General features: G+C 43.6%; 1 pseudogene; it reads left to right on the top strand.

Annotated features, from left to right (window-relative positions):
* The first annotated feature begins 942 nt into the window (after positions 1-942).
* On the top strand, positions 943-2,445 carry LOC100411335 (alcohol dehydrogenase class-3 pseudogene; annotated as a pseudogene).
* Positions 2,446-8,088: the final 5,643 nt, after the last annotated feature.

Genomic DNA, 8,088 nt, shown 5'->3' with positions numbered 1-8,088 from the left:
CCAAGATTGTTTGGTTGAAGATGTGTTGTGTTGCCTCCGATGCCTCTGTTCTGTTCCATTGGTCTATATATCTGTTTTGGAACCAGTACCATGCTGTTTTGATTACTGTATCCTTGTAGTATAGTTTGAAGTCCGGTAGTGTGATGCCTCCTGCTGTGTTCTTTTTGCTTAGAATTGACTTGGCTATGTGGGCTCTCTTTTAGTTCCATATGAAATTCAAGGTGGTTTTTTCCAGTTCTGTGAAGAAAGTCAATGGTAGCTTGATGGGGATAGCATTGAGTCTGTAAATTACTTTGGGCAGTATGGCCATTTTCACAATATTGATTCTTCCTAACCATGAACATGGAATGTTTCTCCATCTGTTTGTGTCCTCTCTTATTTCATTGAGCAGTGGTTTGTAGTTTTCCTTGAAGAGGTCCCTTAATTTCCTTGTAAGTTGTATTCCTAGGTATTTTATTTTCTTTGTAGAAGACATACATGAGGCCAACAAACATATGAAAAATGCTCATTGTCACTGGTCATTAAAGAGATGCAAATCAAAACCACATTGAGATACCATCTCATGCCAGTTAGAATGGCGATCATTAAAAAATCTGGAGACAACAGATGCTGGAGAGGATGTGGAGAAATAGGAACACTTTTACACTGCTGGTGGGAGTGTAAATTAGTTCAACCATTGTGGAAGACAGTGTGGCGATTCCTCAAGGCCTTAGAAATAGAAATTCCATTTGACCCAGCAATCCCATTACTGGGTATATATCCAAAGGACTATAAATTGTTCTACTATAAGGACACATGCACACGAATGTTCATTGCAGCACTGTTTACAATAGCAAAGACCTGGAACCAACCCAAATGCCCATCGATGATAGACTGGACTGGGAAAATGTGGCACATATACACCATGGAATATTATGCAGCAATCAAAAATGATGAGTTTGTGTCGTTTGTAGGGACATGGATGAATCTGGAGAACGTCATTCTCAGCAAACTGACATAAGAACAGAAAATGACGCCTTGCGCCGACCAGAACCCGCAGACATGGCGAATCAGGTTATCAAGTGCAAGGCTGCAGTTGCCTGGGAGGCTGGAAAGCCTCTCTCCATAGAGGAGATAGAGGTGGCACCTCCAAAGGCTCATGAAGTTCGAATCAAGATCATTGCCACTGCAGTTTGCCACACTGATGCCTATACTCTGAGTGGAGCTGATCCTGAGGGTTGTTTTCCAGTGATCTTGGAACATGAAGGTGCTGGAATTGTGGAAAGTGTTGGCGAGGGAGTTACTAAGCTGAAGGCGGGTGACACTGTCATCCCACTTTACATCCCACAGTGTGGAGAATGCAAATTTTGTCTAAATCCTAAAACTAACCTTTGCCAGAAGATAAGAGTCACTCAAGGGAAAGGATTAATGCCAGATGGTACCAGCAGATTTACTTGCAAAGGAAAGACAATTTTACATTACATGGGAACCAGCACATTTTCTGAATACACAGTTGTGGCTGATATCTCTGTTGCTAAAATAGATCCTTTAGCACCTTTGGATAAATTCTGCCTTCTAGGTTGTGGCATTTCAACTGGTTACGGTGCTGCTGTGAACACTGCTAAGGTTGAGCCTGGCTCTGTTTGTGCCATCTTTGGCCTGGGAGGAGTTGGATTGGCAGTTATCATGGGCTGTAAAGTGGCTGGTGCATCCCAGATCATTGGTGTGGACATCAATAAAGACAAATTTGCAGGGGCCAAAGAGTTTGGAGCCACTGAATGTGTTAACCCTCAGGATTTTAGTAAACCTATCCAGGAAGTGCTCATTGAGATGACTGATGGAGGAGTGGACTATTCCTTTGAATGTATTGGTAATGTGAAGGTCATGAGAGCAGCACTTGAGGCGTGTCACAAGGGCTGGGGTGTTAGCGTGGTGGTTGTAGTAGCTGCTTCAGGGAAGAAATTGCCACTCGTCCGTTCCAGCTGGTAACAGGTCGCACATGGAAAGGCACTGCCTTTGGAGGATGGAAGAGTGTAGAAAGTGTCCCAAAGTTGGTGTCTGAGTATATGTCCAAAAAGATAAAAGTTGATGAATTTGTGACTCACAGTCTGTCTTTTGATGAAATTAACAAAGCCTTTGAACTGATGCATTCTGGAAAGAGCATTCGCACTGTTGTGAAGATTTAACTCAAAAGAGAAAAATAACGTCCATCCTGTTGTGATGCGATAGGAGCAGCCTAACAGGCAGGGAGAAGTGCTTCCAAGCTCACAGCCTCATAGACCTTCAGCAGCTACGCCACACAATAGTGTGATATATGTAATTCATGCATCTCTGTAATCAAGGACAAAGATAATTCAGTCATGAACCTGTTTTCTGGACCCCTCCTCCACATAAATAATTGCTAGCTCATTAAGGAATATTTTAACATAATAAAAGTAATTTCTACAAAAAAAAAAGAACAGAAAATGAAATACTGCATATTCTCACTCATAGGCAGGTGATGAACAATGAGAACACATGGACACAGGGAAGGGAGCACTACACACTGGGGTCTATTGGGGAGAATAGGGGAGGAACAGCAGGGGGTGCTGGGGAGAGATGGCCTGGAGAGAAATGCCAAATGTGGGTGAAGGGGAGGAAGGCAGCAAAACACACTGCCACATGTGTACCTATGCAACTATCTTGCATGTTCTGCACATGTACCCCAAAACCCAAAATGCAATAAAAAAACAAATAAAAATAAAAAATCTTGGATAACAAAATGTTGTTTGTGATGAACAATGGATACTAACAAGTAGTAATGCAAACGTGAAAATGAATACTAGGCAGCCGTTAAAAATATTGTTGACTTTTTTCTTCAATGAAAAGAGAAAACTATAAATGATCTATTCTTAACTGGTAAAAAGAAAACTACAAAACGGTATCACAAAACAAACTTTTATAAGGAGTTCTGTGTGTATATAGTGTATGAATATACTTTGTGTATATATGTATATGTGTGTGTATGTATATTATACATATGTATATACACACATGCAAAGGAAAGAGATTTAAAATATATACACCAAATATATTGTGGTTATCTTTGTGGGAGAAGGTAATATTCCAAGTAGCTTTCATTTTCTTTTTTTGCTGAAAAGCATTGTCTATTTTTTTCTTTAATGAATATGAATGTTTGTGTGTGATTAAGTTTCATAAAAAATTGTATAATGAGATTTATTAAGGTGAACTTTAGGAAAAAGAAACTTTGTATTTAAAATGAGGATGATGGGCAGACACAGTGGATCATGGCTGTAAGCCCAGCACTTTGGGAGGCTGAGGCAGGCAGATTGCCAAAGGTCAGGAGTTTGAGACAAGCCTGGCCAACATAGTGAAACCATGTTTCTACTAAAAATACCAAAATTAGCCAGGATTAGTTGCATGTGCCTGTAGTCCCAGCTAGCTGCTTAGGAGGCCAAGGCAGGAGAATTGCTTGAACCCAGGAGGCAGAGTTTGAAGTGAGCCAAAATTACACCACTGCACTCCAGCCTGGGCAACAGAATCAGACTCTGAAAATAAATGAAAACATGAATAAAATACAATGAAGATAGCTTATTACTATTATTATTATTATTATTGGAGACCGGGTCTTACTCTGTCATCCAAGCTGGAGTGCAGTGGCACAGTCATAGCTTACTGCAGGCTCAAATGGTTGAGCTCAAGGGATACTCCTACGTCAGCCTCTGAGTAGCTGGGATTTCAGGCACCAGGCACCTAATCTGGCTGGGATTGCTAAAAAACAGTAATAGCTAGAATGCATTATGTGCATACAAAGCAGCAGGTCCTGCTTTGAGCACTTTGCAGGTGTTTATTTAAATCTCACAGGTGCCCTGTGAATCAGGTACTTTTATTAACTCATTTTACAGAGATAGAAGCTGAAGCTCTGTGTCCCCCAGTGTAACACAGTTGGAAAGTGGCAGAACCCAGCTTCTAGCCCGGAAAATAGAATTGACACACCTGCACTCTTAGCCAGCACAGTGTTGTGTTTTAGATATGCCATTAACATGGTTTAGCCACATGATGACACCAGATATCATTTACATCAAATTCCAAAAGACACATATTACACCAAAACCCCCAGAAGATAATGTTAAATGGAAAAAGCCATATACAGAGCCGTATGAAACTGGAGAGCTGACCTGGCCTTCCCCAGTGAGGGCCAGCTGCCTCTCACGTGTGGAGGTAAAGAGAAGGTTCTGACCCATGGTTCGGGAGGGATCCTCTCTGGGGGTCCTCAGTATCAGGAGCTCTTCCCTGCTGGATGGCTGGAAGAGCATGACCTGCCAGGTGGCTAGTCTCTGGGCCCTGGCTGCTGCTCATCCTCCAAGGCAGCATGGGGATGGTAAGGCAGTGCAGGAGGCCCCTCTCCTTCAAGCCCCTTGCAAGTTCCAAGATACCTGCTTCCTACAGCAGCTATTCCAGAAGGCACATTTTCATTTTACAGATGGTTGGGGCACTTTTTCTTTATAGGTGTATAAATTTTTGGTAAATGTTGTGTACAGACATGGCTAAGAGTACTAATAGGAGGCACGATGATGAATGGTGGTGAGGTGATGATGAAGATGATGCTGAAGCACTGCTTTGTGCCACCTCTGACCACACCCCATCGCTCCCCAGGCAGACACTCAGACTTGCAGTTTATTAAATTTGGTCATTGCCTGTTTGTTTACCTCCTATAGATTGTGACTTAGCTCTCTTACCTCACCCTCCCCTCTCTTCATTTTCCCCATGTAACTCTATTTCTATTTTTGCTTAAATCAATAAACAGAGGCTACCTTATTATGTACACATTGACAATGTTCTTTGTAGGACTAGGGAGTGTGTTTTGACTACATTGTCCTTCTTGTACAGCTTAGCTCTGTGTCTTTCCTTTCTAATGTCCTAACATGCTTTCTATTCTCCCCTTAGACAATAATTACAAAAACCAGGTTTCTGTGGTATCAGATACAAAGTTGTTTTTTTTTTTTTTCCAGAAGACAAAGCTCCCTTCCAGTGGCCTCTGTCTCCCTACTGCAATCTGGGCTGTCCAGATATCATTGGGGGGCTTTGATTTGGGCAGTTGAGGAAGATTTGCCTAATTGAAGGTAGTGACTAGCATTTCTTCCCAAAATCCAAAGAGATGGCAATGAGTTGACAGCTCCCTCACAGAGGGTGTAATTAAGGGCATGTCCCAGGTCCAGCCTCACTGTGGTGATGCATCTCTTAAAACCTCCATTCTGGGCTGAGCCTAGTCGCTCACGCCTGTAATCCCAGCACTTTGGGAGGCTGAGGCGGGTGGATCACGAGGTCAGGCATTTGAGACCAGCCTGGCCACCATGGCGAAACCCTGACTCTACTAAAAACACAAAAATTAGCCAGGCGTGAGGGCTCTCCCCTGCAATCCCAGCTACTCAAGAGGCTGAGGCAGGAGAATTGCTTGAACCTGGGAGGTGGAGGTTGCTGTGAGCCAAGATCGTGTCACTGCACTCTAGCCTGGGCACAGAGTGAGATTCTGTCTCAAAAAAAAAAAAAAATCCTCCATTCCATGTTGGGCAACAGAGGCTCCCTGTCTGAGCAACAGGATCTCCTTTCCCACGTCCATGCCTTTATATGGCTCCAGTGACTTTCTCCTGGTCTGAGTCTTTCATCTTGAGCAGCCCCTTGGCTTTAGCAGAATGCTCAAGAAGTCCCCCAGTGAACACATTCCCTGTGGATTCTGGGCTGAGAGAGACATTGGTGCTAAGATGCCAGGGGTCCAGGTGAACACTACCACTGGGTCAGCTTTTCTTGGCAACATCCCCCCAAGTGTGACCCTCAGGCTCTTCTGCCTCCTTAAATTATGCACCTGTTACATCAAGCATCGCCACCCACATCTCTCAAGGACAAACACTAGGACCAACTGTCAGGGACCGTGCCCAAACCCACAATGAGGAAGGAGCCCTTTTCTTAACAGCCTCATAATTAGGAGCACGCCTCCCTTTTTCCTGGGAGTCAGTACAACATGTCGTTACGCTGTGCCTGTGTCCTGTTTGGCTTGCTTCCTGCCTTTTGGGGCCAGTCCGAAAAATAAAAAGAACACATTGTGCTTCAGAGCAGGCTCCCTTGGATATCCTGAGAGAGGCTGTGAAATGGCTCTTCCGAAAAGACCTTCATTTCATTTTCAGCCAAGAGCCTTTGTTCTCCCAAGTCCTCTGAAGGAAAGGGAGTTAATGGCCAAGGATGTGTTACGTGTTTCCCATTGTATATATATTGGTGGTAAAAACCAGGCTGGAAGAAAATATACCAGTATTTTAGCAGTTGTTATCTCTGAATATGAATGTAGAAGTGATTTTTTTTGTTATACTCTTCTGCATTTTTCTTTCTTTTTTAATTTTTTGCCTATTTTCTCTTTCTTTTTCTTTCTCTCTCTCTTTCATTCTTTCTTGCTTGCTTCATTGATTTCCTTCTTTCTTAGAGTCTTGTTCTGTCACCTGGGCTGGAGTACAGTGGCAAGATCTCGACTCACTGCAAACACTGCCTCCAGGTTTCAAGCAATTCCCTGACTCATCCGCCAAAGTAGCAGGGATTACAGGCATGCGCCACTATGTCCAACTAGTGTCTGTATTTTTAGCAGAGATGGGGTTTTGCCATTTTAGCTAGGCTGGTCTTGAACTCCTGGCCTCAAGTGATTTGACCACCTCAGCCTCAACTGCACTGAGATTACAGGCATGAGTAATTGCATTTGGCCCACTTTTCTGCATTTTTCTAATTGTAGAAACTGTATCTAATTTTTGAAACTATATCTACTCTCTGTCCAGGCACCATGGCTCACACTTGTAATTTCAGCACTTTGGGAAACAAAGGCGGGCAGATCACTTGAGGTCAGGAGTTCAAGCCCAGCCTGGCCACTGTGGTAAAAACCCATCTCTACTGAAAAGACAAAAAAATTAGCCAGGTGTGATGGCATATGCCTGTAGTCCCAGCTACTCAGGAGGCTGAGTCAGGAGAATCACTTGAACCCGAGAGGTGGAGGTTGCAGTGAGCCAAGATTGAGCCACTGCATTTCAGCCTGGCTGGGTTGCTCAGACAGGGGGCCTTTGTTGCCCAAAAAATGGAGGGGGTATTTTTTGAGACAGTCAGAGGGAAATTGTCTCAAAAAAATAAAAAAAATAAAAAAATAAAAAACCTATATCCTCATGAAATGCTATTTAACAAATGTTTTAAAAATATTTAACTACATAACATAGTAGGAGTAAGAGGTCATCTTGAGTTTGAACTGGAATCAGATCTATGTGGACACATCTACCAGTGGTGTGCTAGGAGCAGAGGTCTCCTTTGTAAGGATGGGCACCCCAGAATGTCAGAGATGGTTAGTCACAGCTGTTTCCCCAGCACCTATGGCAGTAGGCACTCAAAATATGTTTTAAAAACACACTAGTGAGTGAATGACGGGGGAGGAATTCCTGCACATTGAGCCTGATCCAATCAGGAACTTGGTGGCCAGGGAGGCAGCCAGAGTAGGTGTCTCTCAGTTTGTCTCTCAGCCCAGCCTTTAATGTCCTGGGAGAACAGGATGCTGTAAGGAAAGACGGAAAGGCCGTCATCATAACAATTGATCTTGCTTTAGAGCTGCATGAAGAAATTGCATCACAGAAGCTGGGGAAAGTATATTCCCTGACCTGCTTCCCTGTAGACCACCCACACTCTTAGGCAAAAGGGACTTCTCTGTGAAACAGAGGTGAAGCCCATCCGCTGGAGCAGAGGTGCTTGGTGAAGCAGCATAGCAGCCAGCAGCTTAAGCCAGGTTTTGAGCAGGCTCGAGGTGGCTTAGTTTTCATCACATCAGCCACTGTTACAAAACTTCGTTAGAGCACAAGACACTGTTACAATGTTAAACTTGTGGGGAGGATAGTGGCAGTTTCTGTTTGTGTTTCTCCTCACCCCGACTTTGTCAAGCCTAAAGTTTATTCTTGAGCATCAGGAAACAGGAGCACAATGGGAAGTGAGACTTTCCATCCAGTCATCCTTGAATATGAGGCCTGCAGCCTAATCCTTCCTTGTCAGAAACTGAGGGAGGTGATGTTCTCAGTTCAGTGAGTCTCTGGACATCAG

Source organism: Callithrix jacchus, chromosome 12 (genome assembly GCF_049354715.1).
Source record: "Callithrix jacchus isolate 240 chromosome 12, calJac240_pri, whole genome shotgun sequence".
Taxonomy (NCBI): Eukaryota; Metazoa; Chordata; class Mammalia; order Primates; family Cebidae; genus Callithrix; species Callithrix jacchus.
Note: the sequence above shows the minus strand (reverse complement) of the source record. Positions and strands in the feature narration are given on the sequence as shown.